Below are 23,635 nucleotides of genomic sequence, written 5' to 3' on the forward strand. Positions count from 1 at the left end.
CTGTTACAACTGCGTTTTCAGAATGCGGTTCCAGCTTCATTGAACTCTTAAGGGATATTTTCAGAGTGAGACTCCATAGGCATGTGACACTACTAACTGATTTTACTTCAAATGTCTCTTGTAGTACCTCTTTCAACTATATATGTTCTTCATCAAAAGGGGGGCAGTTTATTTTATTCTTGCTTTTTCCCACTTGGGATTGAGTGCTTTAGTCCCACTTGTGCTTACAACAAGCTACTCATACTTGGCAGGTCTCAACCAATTGATTTGAACAAATGTAAAAATACTTGGACTGCAAGGAGATCCAATCAATCCATCCTAAAAGAGATCAATCCTGGGTGTTCATTGGAAGGACTGATGTTGAAGCTGAAACTCCAATACTTTGGCCACCTCATGCGAAGAGTTGACTCATTGGAAAAGACCCTAATGCTGGGTGGGATTGGGGGCAGGAGGAGAAGGGGATGACAGAGGATGAGTTGGTTGGATGGCATCACGGACTCGATGGACATGGGTTTGGGTAGACTCCAGGAGTTGGTGATGGACAGGGAGGCCTGGCATGCTGCAATTCATGGGGTTGCAAAGAGTCGGACACAACTGAGCGACTGAACTGAACTGAAAATACACCTGACAGCATATTAAAAAGCAGAGACATTACTTTGCCAACAAAGATCCATCTAGTCAAGGCTATGATTTTTCCAGTAGTCATATATGGATGTGAGAGTTGGACTGTAAAGAAAGCTGAGCGCCAAAGAATTGATGCTTTTGAACTGTGGTGTTGGAGAAGACTCTTGAGAGTCCTTTGGACTGCAAGGAGATCCAACCAGTCCATCCTAAAGGAGATCAGTCGTGGGTGTTCATTGGAAGGACTGATGTTGAAGCTGAAACTCCAATACTTTGGCCACCTGATGCGAAGAGCTGACTCATTGGAAAAGACCCTGATGCTGGGAAAGATTGAAGGTAGGAGAAGGGGATGACAGAGGATGAGATGGTTGGATGCTATCACTGACTCAATGGGCAGGAGTTTGGGTAAACTCCGGGAGTTGGTGATGGACAGGGAGGCCTGGCGTGCTGCAGTTCACGGCGTCACGAAGAGTCGGACATGACTGAGTGACTGAACTGAACTGAAAATACACCTGAAACAATGAGAAAAATCCTCTATCATGTCACATGTTGTATTTTTTAATTGAAGTATAGTTGATTTATAATGTTGTTTTAGTTTAAGGTGTATAGCTCAGTGATTCAGTTATATACATACACACACAGAGGTACTCTTTTTCAGATACTTTTCTCTTACAGGTTATTACAAACTATTGAGCAGTTTCCTGTGCTATACAGTAGGTCCTTGTTGGTTAGCTATTTCATACATAGGAGTGTGTGTCTGTGTGTATATATACGCATACATACATATATGTGTGTGTGTGTATATATATATACATATGTTAATCCCAAACTCCTAATTTATCCATCCCCCCACCACAGGATATATTTTTACCTTGATTGGACTAAAAGTTTTTAACAGTAGTAGTCCCCACTTTCCCCCCGCCTCATAGGGATTCCCTGGTGGCTCAGATGGTAAAGAATCTTCCTGCAATGCAGGAGACCCAGGTTTGATCGTTCGGTCAGGAAGATCCCCTGGAGAAGGGAATGCCAACCCACTCCAGTATTCTTGCCTAGAAAATTCCATGGACAGAGGAGCCTGGCAGGCTACAATCCATGGGGTTGCAAAGAGTCAGACATGACTGAGCAACCAACACTTTCACTAACACTAATACTTTGTCTTCCTGTAATATTTATCTTGAACATTCCTGTAAGTTATATTTATGATATTGGCAAAATGGTCTCTAACTCATGCGGATATAAAAGAAATCCACCAAGAGTTTCCATCTTCACTTGAATCCCCACATTTATCTTGGGTTTCTAGAGGTCCATCCTGGGATTCTCAAAAATACACATTACTTTATTGTATTTATTTATACAAAAATACAGCATTACTTTATTGCTCTTTTTTTCCACTCCTTTTCATGCCTCCTTAGTCCATGAAATCTTTATTGAGACTAGGACAGAAAGAGTTGCTTTCACTTTGTATCAGTTAGAAATGAGTTTGACTGCAAGTAACAGAAACTCCAACAGAGGTTTAATTAATTGAGGGGCTGACATTGCTCATGCAGGTCTGGGGAGGAGTAGACAAGTCTGATACAGCAGCCAAGAGCACCACATGAGTCCCAGTCTTTCCTTTTCTTCTAGCTGGATGCAGCTTTGCAACTAAACAATAACAACCTGTGGAATATTCTTGCATGCGTGCTTAGTCGTGTCTAACTCTTTGAGACCCCATGGACTATAGCCGGCCAGGCTCCTCTGTCCATGGAATTTTCCAGGCAAGGATACTTGAGTAGATCATTTCCTACTCCAGGGGATCTTCCTGACCTAGGGATCAAACTACATCTCTTATTTCTCCTGCATTGGCAGGCAGGTTCTTTACCACTAGTGCCACCTGGGAAGCCCATAATCTAGTTATCCATTTGCACAACCTTCAGTATATTATGGTGGAGTAGGAAAAGCATTCGTTGCAATAAAAATTTACATGTGGGAAAAAAGTGAAGCAATATCTCAGGACTTATATCGGATCCTGCTGATAAGAACTACAGCTCTTATTTGCCTCACCTTGTTGTCCCGGTTTAGGTACTTTGAGAGATCTCTCTGGTCTCCTCTCTGCAATGGTGAGCCCTGGGGTAGGAGCTCACCTTCAGGGCTACCTGTGCTTTTAGTGCAGTTCAGAGTCCAGGGATTGCTTTGGGAGTTGAATAGTCACATGCAGATCTTGTTCTGTCTCAGGATGTTTGTTTAGATAAGATTGGTCACTCAAACCTTTAGTAGGCTTTCAGGCTCTTTGCTCCAGTCAATTCTCTGAGTAACAATAGCCAAGGACCTTATGTAGACATAGTTTTATGCATTAAGTCTTTTATCTACTGGCTTCTGTGACCTGACCATTTTCCTACAGTCCTCCTGGTCAGTGACTTGAGGTAATTAGAAATAATCTTGGAGGGAGATAGAAACATTTAGAGTCACAGTTTTTTTTTTTTTTCTAATAATTTCCCCCTGTATTTGGCAGAGAACTTTTGTAGGAGGGATGTGCTCAAGACCCCAGGCACAAATCTGAGGCCTCCTCTTCTAAGCCATCCTCCATTTAAGATGGAGAAGACCTTAGCTTTTTCTAACCTCCAAGGTTCAAACCATGAGAGTTTCATTCAACTTTGTTTCCAGGTCATCTGCAGAAAGTGTGTCTCTCAGCCCAGTTACTTTGTTAATCCATCTCTGCTTGCAGATGGTCTAATCACAGTCTGACACATTTATCTCTCTTAGGACTTGGCTCAAAGAAGAGAAAAGAAAGGCAGATCCCACCTTTCTTAATTGCTCACACCACTTTCCCTAACATAACAGCCTTGGTTTGCACATGGCCAACACCCTATGTGGTGACAGTTGAGCAAAATGTTTTGCTATGATCATTTTGTAATATTTTCTATAGAAACACCAAGAAGATAATTTAGTCTTTTTCTCTTGCAGCATTGATTTTTTAAAAATAAATTTGTTATTATTTGTACTTTAGAAATGTTGCTTTTCAGTTACACGACCTGGTATTGATAACATTATTTAAATATTTAGGTTGGTATCAAGTTTGGAAACTATCAAATTTCTGTCGCATATGAACTGCAGATGCAGAGGGCATTTCAAGTGTTCTTGTGTGGTGATTCATTTAGCTGGAGACACTCACTAAGTGACGAGCTATGGATGTGGTCACATTATTACTCTTGAGTGTACTGGCATAGTAGGCAGTAGGAGTGTTAACACCAGGACAGCTAGCAATGACTTAACTGTACACAGAAGTGACCATAAGCCATAGCACCATATCCCCAACTTTCCCAACCCCTAAAATGTTACTCTCACTTGGGATGGGAAGTGGGGAAGGGCAGGTGGTGTGAGCTTGACAGGACATTTTGGAATAAGAAAGGGCAGTCAACTGGAATTGAAGTGTCTTAATTTTGCAAATTTTAGAAATTTTATGAATATAGTACAGCATTTGCAGTCACGTCCATGTGTAGTTCAATTATTGCTAGCTGTCCTGGTAAAGGATCACCTGGTAAAGGAACCAGCCTTCTGTGTTGGTTCACCCAGAGTAATAACATCATGACATCCATGATATATCCCTTATGTAACCCCAATAAAATGAGTCACTACACAAGAAAACTTGAAATACCTCTAATGGCTTGCTAAGGCCTCTCACAAAGTCAGGTAAAGCCTGAAGTTAAGCTCACTTAGTGACACAGGAAATCCTTCTCTGGTAAACTATTATCCGAGTGGAGTCTAACAAATCACTAGGCAATCACCAAGTAAAACCAATCAGAAAGTCACACCTCTTGATTGCTCTGCAATCACTCTGCCTATGACAGCCTTTAAGTAAGGGAGGGTGAATAGCTTGTACTTCTGTGTATGTCTCATAAAATATTCTTTATTTGATGGGGATTTTTGTTATTTTTTAAGTGATAAAATTGCTACTTTAGCTAAGTAAATGCTTGGCTTTTCATTTTTTAATTTCTTCTTTTCTTTTTCTTTCTAAAATTTTTATTTTCTCTATTATAGATTTAAAGGCAAACTAATGGTAAAAAGTATGTCACAGTAATATGTGGAAGCAATCAAGAAAGCACAAAGCTTAACAAACTAATTGAACCTTAGGGTAGAGAAAGCTCTGTTACACACCCAGAAGCTTACTTCTGAAGGAAGTTAATACTTCTTCAACAGTTGTACTAAGAACATTCATTAAAAATACTTATGCCCAGGAAGGGTATCAACATTTTAATCTACCTTACACTGATAAAAAGAAAAACACACAGCAGGGAGGAGGCAGGGGCTGGTTTTCAGAGAGACACAGAAGGTAGAAACAAAATGTTCTTTGTTTGAAGAATATTGCACCTGCATTAAATTTACTGCTGACATCTCTTCATAGAAATTTGATTTTCCTCCCATTCCCCCACCTCTGATTGTTTTCAACACCCAGGTATGTGAAGCATGCCGGTTCTCCTCCTTGTCTTTGCAACACTTCTGTCTTCAGCTGTGAAAGAGAACGGGGCTTCCTCACCCCCTGGCCATCAGCACGTCATTTCAGCAATGCACCTGCACCGGTAATACGACACTGCACCATGCAGAGCTTCATACTCCTGTGACAGACACAAGAGATCAATTTCCCGCGGATTGGGCCTCCAAGTCGGGGCCCTGTTCTGACAAGGAAGGGCTCTTTCAAATAGTCCTGACTGCTAAGCGTGGCTCAGATAAAGATGAAAACTTTTAGAAGAGTTGTGATATCAAGATCACACAGGAAGCAACTATGGCCAAAGGCACGGTGATTGTGGGGTATATTTTAAGGGGAGGGGTGTCCATAACCTCATTGTCCATACTATGAGTTGACTGACATTTTAAGGTTTCTGAACATTCCATATAGTTGGAAATAATGTAAGAGTAATGGCTAAGACATAGTATAGATTTTGTTCAGAAATTATTTTCGCTATGAAGCCATCATATATTATAAATTAATTCAATTTTGTCTCTCTCTCTCTCTTTTGTGTTTTTTTCGCTTTGTTGGGTCTTAGTTGCTGCATGTGGGTTTAGTTGCCCTGAGGCATGTGGGATCTTAGTTCCCCCACCTGGGATCAAACCCACATCCCCTGAATTGGAAGGAAGGTTCTTAACCACTGGACCACCAGGGAAATCCCTTATCTTTGTTTCTTACATTGAGGCACTTGTAGCTGTCTATCAGCCACGCTAAAGGCAGAGTTTCTTCACTTCTGCACCTTGCATTCCCCTCTACTATTGCATCTGTAATTCTTCCTGTCAGTCATTTACTTAACCATCATCTCCTTTGCTATCTGTGAGTATCCTAGGACAGAACCAGGCTGTGTTCCCTGGTTCCCAGCACTTACGCCTCAATTTCCTTATTGGCAAATCCCTATTAAATGTTTGGTTTTTAGTTAATGGATTGTCGGTGAGGTTCATCACATCCTAAGAAATCCTGATACATTCATACGTTTTACTGGAACTATGTCAATGTGGTCTTCACTTAGAGCTCAGATATTTATCTTTTCTTAATCTATTTCTTAAATTCTTTGGCAGATTCTTTTTTTGTAATTTTTATTAAATTTATTTGGCTGCACTGGGTGTTAGTTGCAGCACATGAGATCTTTAATCTTCGTTGTGGCACACAGGAACACTAGTTGCAGCGGGCAAACTCAGTTGCAGCATGTGGGCCTGGTTCCCTGACCAGGGATCAAACTTGGGCCCCCTGCATTAGGAACACAGTCTTAGCCACTGAACCACCAGGGAAGTCCTAATCTACTTGTTTAAATTGAAGTATGGTTGATTTACAATGTTGTATTAGTTTCAGGGGTATAACAGAGTGGTTCATACACACACACACACACACACACGTATATATTCTTTTTCAGATTCTTTTCCCTTATAGATTATCATAAGATACTGAACATAGTTCCTTCCTCTATACTGTAGGTCCTTGTTGGTTACCTATTTTATATAAAGTAATGTGTATTTAAATCCTAGACTCCTAATTTATCCCTCCCCATCCCTTTCTTCTTTGCTATCCACACGTTTTTTCTCTGTGTCTGTGACTCTATTTCTGTTTTGCAAATATGTTCATTTGTATAATTTTTTTAGATTCCACATATAAGCAATGTCATATGATATTTGTCTTTCCCTGTCTGACTTATCTCACTTGGTATGATAATCCCTAGGTCCATTCATGTTGCTGCAAATGGCACCATTTTGTTCCTTTGTTTATGGCTAAGTAGTATTCAGCCATAAGAAGTAGTGTGTATATTGGTGTGTGTATATATCTATATTATATGCGTGCTAATTCACTTCAGTTCTGTCCAACTGTTTGTGATCCTATGGACTGTAGCCAGGCAGGCTCCCCTGTCCATGGAGATTCTCCAGGCAAGAATACTGGAGTGTGTTGCCATGCCCTCCTCCAGGGGATCTTCCTGGCCCAGGGATCAAACCCGTGTCTCTTACATCTCCTGCATTGGCAGGCAGGTTCTTCACCACTAACGCCACCTGGGAAGTCCATATATATGAAGATATATATATATATATATATATCTTTTTAAAGTAATTATATATTTATGTATAATATAAATAAGTATTTATATATCTTCTTTATATATATCTTCTTTATCCATTAATCTGTTAATGGACATTTTGCTTGTTTCCAAGTTTTGGCTATTGTAAATAGTGCTGCTATGAACACTGGGGTGCATGCACTTTCTTGAATCATAGTTCAGAAATCCATCTTGAATTGGGTAAGAAGAGAAGAAAGTGGAGGAGGAGAGGAAGCAGCAGAGGAAGATGAATTGTGTCATTTTAGAGTCAGAAGGCGTAGGTTCCAAAGATGGCTTTAACATCTACAAGTTGAATGACTTTGAGAATTGACATAATATCTAAGCATCATTCTCCTTATTGTAAAATGGGGATTCTAACAGCATCTGGGGAGTTACATGAGAGCATTACTATACAATGCTCAGAAGTGCTTGTTCCAGAGAGGGGAAAAATCAGTGAGAATTAGCAGTTGGTATTAACAGAGTAAGAAAAAAAACTTTGGCTTCAGCTTATCAAATAAGTTATCTTTATATGATTCTTTTTTAAAGTTCCAAAAGAGTAGAGGCACAATTAATAAGCCTAAAGTTAAAAGATGTGCCTCAGGCCACCTGCTCTTCCTATCCACTCAGTAATCACTAGGCAGGGTCTGGCTCCTCTCTATTTGCTTTATGAATATCTGCAAACCCCTCTCTGTCACTGCAAATATCCTCCAGGTTAATTTATTTCAGGCAAAGGACAGAATTTAAATGGAAGTCTTTTACATGTCATGGATCTCAGAACAGGAAAAAAAAAAAAAAAAGAACATCAATGAAAACTGGTGAAGTTCAAATAGGAACTGTTACTTATTTACTAATATCATACCAATGTTAATATCCTATTCTTGACAATTATACTATGACTGCTTAAGATCTTTACATAAGGGGAAGTGAAGTGAGGGTATGAGGGAACGCTTGTACTATGTTTGCAACTTTCCTGTTAATTCTAAAAAAAATTTTTTTCAGTTTGTTTTGTTTAGCTGAGAGATAATCTGCATTAATCATAGTGGAAGTTGTAGCAGATTTTTTATTGGTTCCCAAATCACTTGCTACAGACATATGGACACACCTGGACTGACTCTAAGGACTGATGGGGACAGTATCTTCCAAGTATGGAGAATTGTAGAGCATTGATCGAGTCTACATGATATATTTTTCCCCTGAGGAAAAGATGATTATGATGCTAAACCCTAGGAGCTGAGGGAATGCTACTGACCAGGAAAACCAAACCAAACATCATTCAAACCCTTCTGATAAGAAATCCCCCTTATCAGCTGTTGAAGACATCAGTTTGAAGCAGATATTTCATTCCATAGACATAGTTAAGCTTTCATACACACAGGTCAGGGAATTCCTTCCTCACTGATGTGATATTTTATAAATGAAATGTTTCTTAACTTTGTAGATTCCAGTGATGGTGACTATAATAGAGACAAACAATGATGTGTATAGTTAAACAACTCAAAGAAATGACTACAGAGTGTTTATTCATAAATCCATTATGGACTGAGTGAGCACTGCATAGGAATCTGAATCCCAGATGCTGGAATATAGTGAGATCAGATCTGTACCATGGTGACATTGCTTTTGTGACAGGATCAGTGTGGAATTAGGAGAAGGAGAGACTGGAGACAGAGGTTGGAGGTCCTGCTGGGCTAGGGAAGATAGAATAGGGCTTTACCTGAAGCCTTGTTAGGAAGGACAAAGGAGATGGCATGAAATTAAAAGATCCCTAGCAAGAGGACAAAGATATACAATGACCTGTCTCAAATACGGTGTGCAATGAGGTACCAAGGAAGAAGGAAAGAAAGAAAGAAAGAGAGAGAGAAGGAGGGGTGAGTTGTGGATGTGATGAGGTTGTAGTAAGGGAGAAATGAGGTAGGAAGAAAGGCAAGCTGATAGAAGAGGAAGAGAAATAAAACACATAATTAATATTTTAGGCGGAAACAAACAAACAAAAACCTTGCTAACCGAGAATCCTCAGTTTTCCTGAATTTTCTACAGCTTTTATCTTAGCCAACTTTGAATAACTTCTGTATTACTCAAACAATCACCACCATAATCCTAGGTAATATTGATCTCAGGCATTATAGTATCAGTCTTAATATAACTTAGATCCTACAGACTTCTACCACTTCGTTTTTCTGAGAAAGTTTCTAGAAAGCAGTTAAGTATCAGCAAACAGTGCCCTTCATTAGTTACAGGATGTTTTTAGGAACTCAGATATATTCAGGCACCAATAAATAAACAAAAGTGGCTGAGTTATGCTGATATGGGCTAAACTCATGTTACTCTCTTGCAGTAGTGAGTGGTTATGAAGCAAATTGCTAATGATAATGATAAATTTGAGTTAATTGCATCTGTGTCCACGGTTACAATGCAGAAGACATAAAGTACATGTATTCATTCTTTCAGGAAATATTTATTAAGCCCTACTATGCATCAAGTAATGCTCTAGATTCTGGGGATATAATGGGGAATAAGAAGGACAAAAAGAAATTGTTTTCACTGTTCAAAAGATTGTTTTCACTATCGTAAATGTTAGGCAGAAAATAAAGCAGGGTAGATAGAACTTGACCCACCAAGAGCAAGGGGCAGAGGGAGAATTGCTACTTGACTTAGATGATGAATTCTCCCAGAAACTTCATCTGAGCTGAGGCCTGGCGGGAAAACAAAGGCAGCCACTAGAAGTTCTAGATGTGTTACAGGAAAGAGCCAAATTTGACTTTGACTCCATGTTGGATGTGTCTTTTTACTCTAACCTTTGGTTCCTGTTGCCTTTTGTTCACAAAAAAGTTACTGTCTATATAATGGCCTGCCTGGAGAACCCTGCCTCTCTGCTTGAGTGTTAAGCCAAAGTGTCTTTGTTCAGGGAACCATCCTGACCCTGTCCACCGGTGAATGACTGTAAGAGGGAATAAAGTAACACATCTCTCCCAAAGGCTGGCCATTCCAGGGGATATTTGCAACGCTTATGTCCTTTTTACTTTACTTCCTCATCTCCTTCCCTTCTCTGGTCTAGAAAAGAAACTGGCATCCATACCCCAATAAGATGTTTTTTTGGGGACACTAGTCTGCTATCTTCTCAGTCTGCTGGCTTTCTGAATAAAGTCATATTCCTTGCCTCAACACTTCATCTCTCAGTTTATTGGTCCATTGTGCAGTGAGCAGAGTGAGCTTGGACTCAGTAATGGAAGGAGTGAAGGGGAAATGCTCCAGGTAGAGGCATCCTATGCTGGTTACAGGCACAAAATCTGGAGCCAAACTCTGTGGGTTTGAATCATGACTATTCCAATTGCCAGCTGTTTAGTCTTAGACAAGTTCCTTAACTTTTCTTTGCCTCAATTTCCTCATCTATAAAAGGGTGATATAAGGGGACTGAATGTGTTAAATATTAGAATAAAGTGCTATTTGTGTTTGTTAAATATATTGTTGTATTGTTGTTGTCTTTGTTGTTCAGTAGCTATGCCATGTCCAACTCTTTAAGACCCCATGAACTGCAGCACTCCAGGCTTCCCTGTCCTTCACTATCTCCCAGGGCTTGCTCAACCTCATGTCCATTGATTCGGTGATGCTGTCTAACCATCTCGTCTTTAGCATACATACATATATACATCCATACAGTCAGCTTCAGCCTCAGGTTGCACTTGGAGGCAAAGTAGTAAAGGAACATTTTAAGAGTGTAATGGTTATGCTGAGTCTTGAGGTTTGGAACAGAAAATCTTAAAACAAAGGGAAAAGTAGATAGAAAAGCTGTTCATAAACAGCTTAGGATCTTGGGTAACTTAAGTAGTTTGGAAAGGATAGGGGCTCAGGGGTGTTCCATGGCAATCTTCTGGTTACCTGTCAGTATATGATGAACTCTGCCAGTACCAGGTGCCTAAAACAACAACTTACTATTATATCTCGTGATTGTGGGGCTTAACGGGCTCACCTAGGGGATCTGGTGCAATTGCAGTAAAATGGTACTTGAGTCTGGATTCATTCCCTGATAGCTCAGTTGGTAAAGAATCTGCCGGCAATGCAGGAGACCCCAGTTTGATTACTGGGTCAGGAAGATCCACTGGAGAAGGGATAGGCTACCCACTCCAGTATTCTTGGGCTTCCCTGTGGCTCAGCTGGTAAAGAATCTACCTTCAGTGTGGGAGACCTGGGTTCAATCTCTGGGTTGGGAAGATTCCCTGGAGAAGGGAAAGGCTACCCACTCCAGTATTCTAACCTGGAGAATTCCAAGGACTGTATAGTCCATGGGATGGCAAAGAGTTGGACACGACAGAGCGACTTTCACTTTCTTTCACTTTCTTGCCTGGAGGTCTGGTTCCTGGGCTGGAATGGCTGGACCAGCTAGAGTTCACTTAGGCATCTCCTTCTCCATATGGCCCTTCCACGTGGCTAACCTGGGCTCTCTCATAGGATGATGGTCTCAAGGTAGTCATACTTTTAATTTGTCACTTTCCCTTAGGGAGAAAGAGTTCCAAGAGACAGGAAGTGAAAGCTGCTAGTTTCCTAAAGCCTGTATTTGGAACCTGACACCATGAGATTTCCACCATACTTTTTTGGTTAAAGGAGCCACAAACCAGTCCAGATTCAGAGAAGTGGACATAGGCTCCAATTTTGATTGAGAAGAGTCAAAGAAAGTGTGGTTATTTTTAATCTGCTTCAAGGGGCGATGAGAGGCAGAGCTCTAGATGTAGGGGTTGGGAGAATGCCTGTACTCAGGAGGTCCTTGTATGACATTTGATCATGTTCAAAATTTATTTGGTAGGTAAATTTAGAACCAGTTTAGGCTTTAACTATGGAAATACTAGTGTCTAGATATTATAGATAAAATGGATTCCTTTCTTCTAAAGTTGCAGTGGGAACATGAGAACCATAAGGAAAAGTAAAGATTAAAGTATTAATCTTCAATTCTGAAAGATTATAATTTTCTTGCAGTACTGCTCCCCTGAAGAGAAATTCCCTAATGGCTACAGATGGGTCTCAAGAACAAGGAGATGCAATTGCAACCAGGATGTCTTGTGGCTAAGAGGTGAGCTTGGAAAAGGTCTTTGCCTAGTACTGAGAATTTCTCATTTAGTTTTATTGCTTTGATTTACACAGAGACTATTTTGAGGTACCAGTTTTAGGAGGTGGGTGCTGTCTTTCTTATATAGTGCAATAGTAACTTACCTTAAAGGAGCTGGTCTGATTCTGGAGTAATTCATGAGTAACTGGTTCTATGAAGAGTATAGACAGAGTCCATTTTCTACACACACTTACATAAGCATTGATTAACATTTTCTACCCATTCCTCCATGTTTATTTTTAAAATGAGAGCTGAAGAATTTCCGAAGTTGCTCATGGAAGGAGCATTTCATAAAGTTATGAAACTTAAAGCAATCTAACTTCCATCAACAAAATCCCATCTGGGATTGCCACATCTGCAATTTCTATGCTAAATGCTATTCTTCTATGCTATTCTTCTTTTATGTGTAGATTTGTAAGTTATCAGGACTAAGTACCTGGTATGGATAATATGTTTCTTTCTTCCCCATATAAAATGAACCACTTACCTCAAAGTAGTTTCTACTTTTCTAATCATTTTCCAAGACATAGGACTTTATTTATTCAAAAATTCTTGTATCCTGCTCATCATGTGACAGCTGTGATTTGAAGTCTTTATAAATAATAACTCATTTTCTCATCATTACTACTCGAGGAAGGCAATGCTGTTATCATCTTTCTCAGTTTTGTAGATGAGCCATAGAGCTATTAGGAGAAGGCAATGGCACCCCACTCCAGTACTCTTGCCTGGAAAATCCCATAGACGGAGGAGCCTGGTGGGCTGCAGTCCATGGGGTCGTGAAGAGTCGGACATGACTGAGCGACTTCACTTTCACTTTTCACTTTCATGCATTGGAGAAGGAAATGGCAATCCACTCCAGTGTTCTTGCCTGGAGAATCCCAGGGACAGGGGAGCCTGGTGAGCTGCCGTCTATGGGGTCGCACAGAGTCGGACACGACTGAAGCGACTTAGCAGCAGCATAGAGCTATTACAAACACATGTAATAAATAACAGAGCCAGGACATGAACCCATTCAGATGGGCTCCAGAAGTCACATTCTCAAGCACTATGCTTTGTTACTTCCATTTTCCCCTTAACACCACTATATTAGCCTCTGTATAACTCCACACTAGCCTAGACTCACACTATTACAATTATTATAAACTTTCCAGGAGTCAAGTTTTTGATCTGTTCTTCTGTGAATCCATGGTATCTGGCATTGGACTTAGCAAATAGAAGTTATTGAGAAATAGGTTTGCCTAAATGAATGAAACTGGGTTAATAATCAGAGGTATAAATGATTCTTAGACCTTCATATCTATCATTTGTTGTTGCTGTTTAGCTGCTGTTGTGACTCTTTGCAACCCCACAAACTGTAGTGTGCCAATCTCTTTGCCTGAAATTTTCCAGGCAGAAATACTAGAGTGGGTAGCCATTCCCTTCTCCAGGGGATCTTCCTGACCCAGGGATTGAGCCTGGATCTCCTGCATTGCGGGCAGATTCTTTAGTTTAGCAGGATTGTATTATCCAACAAGTAAGAAGTCTACACATGCTTTCCACTTTCACTCACATCAGCATGAATTTATACATTTACCCCATTTCTCCTGTATGTCTAAGCACTCACATTTTCTTGCTCTCCAGGAAGTTTCATAGGAAGTTTTATAGCTTAAACTTGATTCCAAGACAAAGGTTAGTTTGCGAAGACTGCACAAGCATTAAATATCATACATGAATCACAAGGTTAGTTGGCATTTCTGAATCACATGGCTCTTAACATAATGAAATTTTAAAAGAAATGCCATCTTGCTCACTGCTGCTGCTGCTAAGTTGCTTCAGTCGTGTCTGACTCTGTGCAACCCCATTAGATGGCAGCCCACCAGGCTCCTCCGTCCATGGGATCTTCCGGGCAAGAGTACTGGAGTGGGTTGCCATTGCCTTCTCCCACTAGCTAATGTTTTTTTGCCCTATTGAGAAATTATTTCTTTAACATTAGTAGGTTAATCAAGATTGATATGTGTGAACTATAAACTCCTAAGTATACAATTTAATTGAGGGCACTGTTGACAAAATCTCTATTTTATAGGCAGGTCACTGAACAAATATCACTTACCAATATGTCACAGACATTTGAAAATGTACAGATTCAGCAAATATTGTTCATTTGTTTCATTCATTTTTTCACTATCTTTTTTATAGTGATGACACATTTTAAGATTAAAAAAAGCCACACTTTAATCATTGAACTACATACATTCAATTTTAAAACAGGACTCTTGATAAATAGAAAGGTTTTAAAAAGTTAATTTTTCCCTGGATAAGAGAGCAACTTATGATAAACTCACAATAGTAATCCTGATTTCTCAATTTTATTGATTTGAGTTCTTAGAAGAATTCGGCCATTTTTTCTTCTGAGAAAAAAGCATATAAACATATATAAATAATCTCTATATATACAAATATACATATCTGAAATATTTCCAATATTTGAAAGCTATTTTCTCTGCAAATTCTTAATTACAAATACACTGCTTTACATCTACATCTTTCCTGAAAATGAAATTATGTAAAAAGTGAGTCATTTTATATTGCAGGATTCGTGTATATAATATTCCTTGTATTCCTTGTAAAAATGAAACAAAGTCTTTTCTTTAAACAAAAACCAGAGATTCTGAAAAAATGAACACATGAAAAGATGGATAATTTCAACATTGTTTAATAAAAGCATGCTTTTCTTATTAGGTTTTAGGATGGATTTAAGAACCGTTAGGTTTTAGATGGATTCGCATGAAACAAATCAGGAATATTTTAACTGCAGTAGCACACACTTTGTTGTTGTTCATTTTCTCAGTTGTGTCTGACTCCTGCAACCCCTTGGACTGTAGCATGCCAGGCTTCCCTGTCCTTCACTGTCTCTTGGAGTTTGCTCAAACTCATGCCCATTGAGTCAATGATGCCATGTTTTGGGGACCTAATAGATCTGCAGACCAGGAGTCTCCATCTCCTGGTGACATGATGTTATCCTAGCTCTCATGTGTTGCTGTGAATCTGGCTTGTCAGCTGTCTCGGCATTGGACCAAGAAAAGATCAACCTTTATCTCACTTCTCATTTTTAAATATATGTCGAGGGGCAGCACAGAATATGCCAGATGAAATGATATATTGTAGCAAAATAGTTTTGAGATTTTATCTTTTTCTTCGACTAGGGAATCACCATATCCAGGACGAAGGTCAGACAGCTACCAAGGCAGATCTGATAGTGTTGAGTAAAGTTGAATAGTTATATCCTAAAAGCAGCAGAAAGATGTATTCCCTAGTGGTCTATTGGCTAAGCCTCTGTGCTCCCAATACAGGGGGCCCTGAGTTCAATCCCTGGTCAGGGAACTAGATCCCACATGCCACAACTAAAGATTCCATGTGCCCCAACTAAGACTCAGTGCAGCCAAATAAATGTTTTTTAAATAATATTAATAAAATAAAGGCCACAGACTTGAGAATCGACCTAGAAGAAAGGTGCTATATACATAACAATGAAAGTCCCCAGTATAGAGATGGCTTTGGTAACTGAAAATGCAAACCCTAAGGAAAAAACAGATGTACATTAATCTGTCTTCCTGATATCTTATCCTGAGGTGTCCTATTTCCAGGTTGGAGGCCAAAGAGAAAGCTCAACTCCTAATCATTTTATGTCTGCTTTCCTTTCCTGGTGTCCCCAGACACCAGGCTGGGGACAGAAATCATTTATAGAACAGATTGGAAGAGATCTTCAAGATCATGAAACAGTTCTCCCTACCTTGTAGAGAAAAGGGGAGGTCTAGAGTGGTTAAGTGAGTTGTCCAAGATACACAGCTCTTTAAGACCTAATTCATATAAAACCAGAAGTGAAGTCCCAAACTCCCGATGTCACTTTTTGATAACACGTCCACAGTTGCTAAAAAATTATCACAAAGGCCAGGAGACTGTTATTCATATATGAAGGAATGATTCAACAACTTGAATTGAACCCCTCTCTGCATTTCAGCAGTCATGATGTTTACTCAATATTTTTTTAGTTTCTAAGAATCCAGTTACTATTCTTGTTATTAATTCATAGACTGTAATCTCTTATTTGGGTGGTAGTTGAATGGATTGATGCCTTGGGAGATGAAGTGAGCTGCTCAAGGGCACGCAGTTAGTCACCAAGCTGCTTTCAGGTAGATGAGTCTGGTCTTGCGGCTTTCTCCCAGAATACCACATTTTATTCAGAGACTTCTTCTCGGGCCCCAAAAATGCTGGACTCCCAAGTCCTGCAAGGAGAGGATGATCGGAGGTGGATGCTATAAGGCACAGTATCTTTTTGTCTACTTCAGGAGCCACTAGGGCTTTGGAAGTTCAGGGAAGGACAATCGTATGAGCAGGCTTCCCTGGTTGCTCAGATGGTAAAGAATTTGCCTGCAATGCGGGACACCCGGCTTTGATCCCTGCATTGGGAAGACCCCCTGGAGAAGGGAATGGCTACCCACTCCAGTGTTCTTTCCTGGGAAATCCCATGGGCAGAAAAGCCTGGTAGGCTACAGTCCATGGGGTTGCAGAGAGTTTGATACGACTGAACAACTGAACACTTTCCACTTTCAATCTTATGAGCTCCCTTCCAGAACCTAGGGTTTACCTTGGTTGACGTGGCATTTTTTAGGTCACTGCCTGGTGCCAGTACATTTTGCCAAAAGGCCGTGTTGTGACACTGCGTGAAGGCCACAGGTTGTTTTGGAAGTCCCTGTGTTTGCTGAATTTCAGGATAGGAGATAGTCTGTGAAAGGGGAAAGTGATGAGATTTTATTAAAGATGAAAATGCAATGCCTTGTTCATTTAGTTATCTTCCGGACAGGAACCCATAAGCTTATTTCTCTGGTTTTAAAGGCAAAAATGCACAACATCTTTCATGCATGTGTGCATGAGTGCTGAGTTCGTGCCCCTGCAAGGCTCCTCTTTCCATGGGATTCTCCAGGCAAGAATACTGGAGTGGGTTGCCATGTCCTCCTCCAGGGGATCTTCCCGATCCAGGGATTGAACTCACGTCTCCAGCAGCTCCTGCATGGCAAGCAGATTCTTTACCACTGAGCCACCCTGGGGAAGCCCAAACATCTTTCAACCCAGTGCCAAAAATTGACGTGAAATGGAAAAGTGAATGCATAACTGTGGCAGGTTATGGGAGAATTCACATGGGCATGCTCCAACTACTCGGAGCTCTTGCTACCTTTGCAGAGGGTTGAGGATAAGGGACTGTTGCTATATACTCTGGCAAACAAATGCATTGGCCCACAAGTCCACATTGCTGGGTCAGAAGATTTCAGCCTTCCAAGAGCTGAAATGATAACATGTGATGGGCCACACTAACCCATTATGGTTTTGAGGGCCTTGATACTTTGAGGACACGAAGTGCATTATCATGAGCTCTGAGAGTCTTCAGGATTCTGTCTTCAGTTAGTGCAATAGAACATTGAGCTGCCATTGACTTTGGCATGCACTGTTCTGCCTGAGGCATTAGATGTCTAATTTGATCAAAATCAGACCCTATAATTTGAATTCAAGCCAAGCCACAATCAAATCACAAAATTTCCAAAGCTGCCACCATCTTGGAAATGTCAAATGCCGGGTGAGGGAGTGGGAAATGACTACAGGGAATCAAGGAGCCTGTTTTAATGAATTTTGCATCTGGTCCTTATATGAGGCCATTAGATATAATTTAAATGTCTTGATTAACATTTTATTACTTGACATGACTGCTGGAAAAAAAAAAATTGTGTGCCCACGCACTGCACATATCAAAATATCCTAAACTCCTTTGAGTTTCAAGGTGCTAAATATAGAGCTTTTGGTCCACTTAGATGGTGTCTGAAGTCTGCCTGATACTTGGTGTGAAAAATAAACCTGAGAAAAGGGGATGTTTTTCTCTGCTCAGATATTAGGACCCGATCTAAGCTTGGCCGGCTTTGGCAGTCACTGTCGGACCTCCCGGGAGTCTGAGGAATTGTACACTCCTTTCTAAATCCTTTCGGAAATTGCCAGTTTGATAGAATAACATTGCAGGAAACCACTCAAATTGAACATATTTGTTGTTTTATGTTCTGCCAGGCAAATGTCAGAACAATGCCAGGAGACCAGAGTGGGTCAGAATTGGAAGGGGCAGCAGGGGAAGTGAAGGGAGGGAACCAGGAGCAAGAGAGACAATGAGAAGAGAATGAAAAGCTATTTTAATGGGGAATTTTAAACACATAAAACTCTTGCTTTTGAGAATCAAAAGCAAAATAAATCACGTTTTCTCAGTTGTCTTGCGGTTCACAGGGTGACATCCAATCTGAGAATATTTTGTTGTAGAATTTAATAATTGTGGTCAACAATTTTCTGGTAAATCTCAATCTACTGGTCAATATGCTGCCAACAATGAAGACAAAATTGAAGGCTTACTTGGAGACCACACTAATGGAGCCTTATTCAGTTTTATTTCATTTGTCTTGAATATGCGTCTATTTTACTATAGGGGCCTTTTTTTCCCCACTTTGCATATTTCAATTATACAGCATATCATATAAATTATTTTAATTAATTCGAGACAGCAATTTGCCATAATCATTTCTTTACTCTCCTGTTTGAAGTTCCATGGCAACATTTTTTTTTCCCCCTAAGTCTGACAGTATATTAGATCTTACTGGTAGTGATCCCGAGTCCTGCAGGAATTAATTTTTCTAGAAAGATCAGCGTGGGGAAAAGGCTGCGTGAACGACCTTGCTAGCATTGCCTTTTTTTTTTTTTTTTAAAGTGGCTGACTCATAAATTAGGAACTTGATTCTCTCTCCCTGGCTTTGGATGGTTTCCTAATGAGCAGAAGGGCTGTTTTATTTATTTATTTACCAACTGATGTGGACTCAAACCCTTGATAGCCTTTTAACATCTTAGTGACTGCAGTTATATTAGGACTGCAGGCACTCAATGCTGGCTTGATTACTAGAAAAACCTTTTTGCCTCATCACCACTCAAGTATTGAACCCAGGGCCAAACACATGCTCTCTATGTTTGCCAGATAATCATTACATTTTAGCACACTGAACAAATACTATACCAATTAAAATTGAATGTCACTTTAAAGTCAATAAATCTACTTTATTTGCCAGATAAGCTTAAAAAAAAAAAAGCCTGTTGCTCCCTTTCTAAAGTAGCTAAATACATTTGTTTTGGCAGCAGCCAAATTGTGAAAACTATATCTTATTTTCAAATATATCCCAGCACACCCGTCCTTTTTTTTAAAATCTGATTTTGGATGAATTAGTCTTTGGAAAATATTAATGTTTGATCTTAGATCCGTATTCATCTAATTGCTCTAAAACTGGGAATTTGCTTGTGATGTGCATGCCAAAGTATTTTGTGTGTTCCATGGATAACTCTGGTAGGTCTGTTGGTAGATACTATTTTTACTTACTTAGCAGGAAGGAAATGGATGTGCAGAGGAAGTAAAGTGGGTTGTTCAACATCACAAAGAGTTACACCAATGGAGTTAAAGATCAGCAAACTTATTGCCAAATCGTAGCTGGATAAACATACATTTGTGAACTCATTTTTGTTCTGCTCTAATACGATTGCTTTGCCAAAGCAGCATGAGAATAAGAGGATCATTTGCTACTTTCACAGGCCTTCAGGCGAGTGGAGTCAAGTGAGAATTACACACAGCTTATATAAGGAGTCCGTCCAGTTTCCTGGTAGGCTGAGGAGGTGTGCACATATGTTGTGTGATTATAGAGATACAAAAAATTTCTCTGTTCCGTATCCCCTGAACTGCTGTTGTTAAGGTTAGACAGCTTCAACAAGATGAACTATTCTGAGACAATTTTTTCTAATACTGCTCATTGTTCATCAACTAGTAGAAGGCTCCATCCTCCACCCTACCTGATCCCACCCAGTTTACTTTGTCTGATTTTATTTACCCCCAGCTCTCAGTACAGGTTTTCTCTCTTCACCGGGTCTTCTCTAATGCCTTGGCTGTGAACACTAGCAAAGAATGAGTTTTACATTTTTAAATAGGTGTAAAAAAGTTCCAAAGATCATTTAATGACATATGAAAAAGATAAGAAATTCGAAGTTCCGTGTCCATAAAAAGTCTTCTGAGAACACACCATTTGTTTATACAGTGTCTCAAACTACTTTTACTATCTATCAGCAAAATTGAGTAGTTGTCATATTCTGTGTGGCACCAGAGCCTAAAATATTTACCATCTGGCCCTTTACAAAAAGAAAATGTTTGCTGTACTTTGCCGTAGACTTCTTAATCAAGTAAACTGATGCCCTTAAGTGCCCATAGAACTCTGATGGCTAAATACAGCTTCTCTCAGGAAATTTAAGCTTCATGGGGCAAGCTTATATTGCTCAATGTAGAATTTCCAGCACCTACAAGAGATGTCAGACCATACAGTAAGTATTAATAATGAGATGTCAAATTATTAACCTCCCTTAGAATGTTTTCTTCTACAAATGACTTTGTAGATAATATGATTCATGCTGAGTTCCTCCTTTATCAGCCAGTTCAACAGTATTTTGCAAGTAACCCTGATCCTGGTTAAACCAAACAAACAAACCATGGATAACAAAAGGAGGCAGTCATTAAGCAAAAGCCATTGCCTAGAGAGGATCCATTTTACTTCTTATCAATGATCAAGTAAAATAAGGTTAATAGCAGTTATAGAATTTTTTTCACTTATTCCAACCACCCTTATTTTAGGGCTGAAGGAAGGACCAGAACTTAGTGTTAGAATTTATTTCTGGCTGCATCTGGGGAAATCTTCTGATAAAAATATTGTTTTAGGTTTTAATAACTATAGAAATGGCAACTTTTCTAGATTCTTGACATTGTTAAGATGCTCATGAAAGAAGATGCATGTTTTCAGTCTATAACTAACTTGTAGGTAGTGAAGTGGCCACAAACCGTGAAATCTAAAAGGGACAGACATTAACTGTATTATCCTGCTTGGGCTACCATAACAAAGTAACACAGACCAGGTGGCTTAAATAACAGAAATATCTTCTCCCAGTTCTGGAGGCTGGATCTCTGAGGTCAACATGTCCACAGAGTTGATTTCTTCTGAGGCCCTTCCTGACCTTGTAGATGACCATATCTCTGTGTCTTCACATGGGCTTTCCTCGATGCTTGTCTACATTTTGTCCTTCTCTTCTTGTAAGAACACTGACCATATTGGATCGAGGCCCACTGCAACGACATTTAGTCTTAATTACTCTTTAATAACCTGGTGGCTCAGACAGTAAAGAATCTGCCTGTAATGCGGGAGACCTAGGTTTGATCCCTGAGTTGAGAAGATGCCCTGGAGAAGGAATGGCTACCCATTCCAGTATTCTTGCCTGGAGAATCCCATGGACAGAAGAGCCTAGTGAGCTATAGTCCATAGGGTCGCAAAGAGTTGGACACGACTGAGCAACTAACACCTTCACTTGCAACCTGTCTCCAAGTACACGTCACATTCTGATGTACTGAAAGTTAAGTGAAGTGAAAGTGGCTCAGTTGTGTCTGACTCTTTGCCACCCCATGACTGTACAGCCCATGGAATTCTCCAGGCCAGAATACTGGAGTGGGTAACCTTTCCCTTCTCCAGGGGATCTTCCCAACTCAGGGACCGAACCCAGGTCTCCCACATTGCAGGCGGATTCTTTACCATCTGAGCCACCAGGGAAGCCCTAACTGAAGGTTAGGACTTCAATAAATGGATTTGAAGAGAACACAGTTTGGCCCATAATCCCAACTAAAATGTTCAAGGAAATTTCAGTCCACAGGTATGTCTAAATTCTACTACTTGAGATAGAAACTTCTATCCTCTCCAGTGAAAAAAGAAATATTTCTTAGGTCTTGATGTGAAATACAAATCTCCATTTACTAATTCAAGTTTTTTGCTCATATTTATCTTCCTCACTCAAGTATTTGATTTGCTGATGCTGGCATCCTAGTAAATGTAATGGTATCCTTTCGACATGAAAAACATCATATCATTTCCAAAGATCTAAGCAACCTTAGTGCCACAAGGAGCTATTTTGGTTCAGTAGATCCGCCAAAACATTGTTCAATGAAATGGTTATGTGGGATGTCTCTAAGATGGCATTAGAGAGGGATTTACCAAAGTGCTGAATGCACTGAGACCCTGGAGAGGGACTTCTCCCCTTTTTTTCTGTTCTTCAGTCTCTTCGTGGAGCTTGAACAGGACCGATCACTGTAGTATAAACTAGAAACAATCTGAATAACCTTTGACTTACTCAAATGGCTGTCATCAAGTTTACATGGATACCTAGATGTTAATCTTCCTGTTTCCATAGTTTGCAGTTATTTTAAAAGAAAAGCATAACTAAACTTCAAACTTGCATCTATATGTTTTGTCCTTTTAAACACTGGAATTTCAGAGGTTTCTTTTGTCTACCTTTTTTCTCAAAAATAAAAATTTTTATTTCTTCTCTTTCAATTTGTCTTCTCATTTTGGAGACCCTAAAGTAGTTTGTAGGCAGAGAAATTCTGAAGTGTAGATGTTTTAGCAGATCTCTAAGATGGACACATTTTTAATTACACCCAGAAACCATACACCAATATACCTGTGGTCCAGCTTTCTTCCTCCTTCATTCCTGTCCTCTTGTTTCTCATTCTTCTTTTAAGCAAGTTTTTTAAGAACCCACATGTATTCTTTCAGACACTTGTTATTTCATTTACTAATTCTAATATGTAGTTGAAATACATGGAACTTCCCCAGTGACCCAGTGGTTAAGACTCCACCTTCCAATGCAGGAAGTGTAGGGAACTAAGATCCCACATACCTAGGGTTCAGCCAAGAAGTTAAAAATAATAATAATAATTTAAATAAAATAAAATACATGAAGAGAAAAATGAAAACTCTTAAATCAATGGGTAAGATAGAGACTGATATTAGAATAGTAGTCATTAATGGAAGTGAAGGGTTAGAAGTGGGACTTGAACTCTGTTTTATCTGTTTTTTTAATGAGAAAGATTTGACTCAAATATGGCAAAGCATGATATCAATTAAATCTACATGCCTGTCGCATTCTCACTTTTCTCTATGTTTGAGTTGTTTGGAGCACGAGAGTTGAGCGCGTTCTCCACTGACTTTGGGCCATTTCCAAAATTCTTTCATCTGTGTCTGTGACTAGAGCACCATTCAGTGTTGCTGCTGGACTGAACGAGTGGTCAGTCTGTTTGGGCTTTTCTGTGAGTTGTGCTTTTTTTCTTTTGGACATCAATAATCCTGCCAATGATAACATTGTGTTTTTTAAATAGAGAGTGATGAGTTTACTGGGATGGACGTGGTGGTGCTGGTGAAGGCTGATGAGGCGATAATGTCTCATGGAGTCAGGATGGGTTACCAAT

General features: G+C 39.7%; 1 long non-coding RNA gene across 1 annotated transcript in view; it reads left to right on the forward strand.

Annotated features, from left to right (window-relative positions):
• The first annotated feature begins 8,793 nt into the window (after positions 1-8,793).
• LOC145529448 (uncharacterized) overlaps positions 8,794-23,635 on the forward strand; it is a 174,196-nt gene continuing 159,354 nt past the window's right edge. The window contains exons 1-2 of the long non-coding RNA XR_014071240.1: positions 8,794-9,028; positions 12,129-12,222. This is a non-coding gene — a long non-coding RNA (uncharacterized LOC145529448). The remainder of the gene's footprint in view (positions 9,029-12,128; positions 12,223-23,635) is intronic.

Source organism: Giraffa tippelskirchi, chromosome 12 (genome assembly GCF_054371585.1).
Source record: "Giraffa tippelskirchi isolate mGirTip1 chromosome 12, T2T-mGirTip1v1.2.pri, whole genome shotgun sequence".
In the NCBI taxonomy this organism is placed as follows: domain Eukaryota; kingdom Metazoa; phylum Chordata; class Mammalia; order Artiodactyla; family Giraffidae; genus Giraffa; species Giraffa tippelskirchi.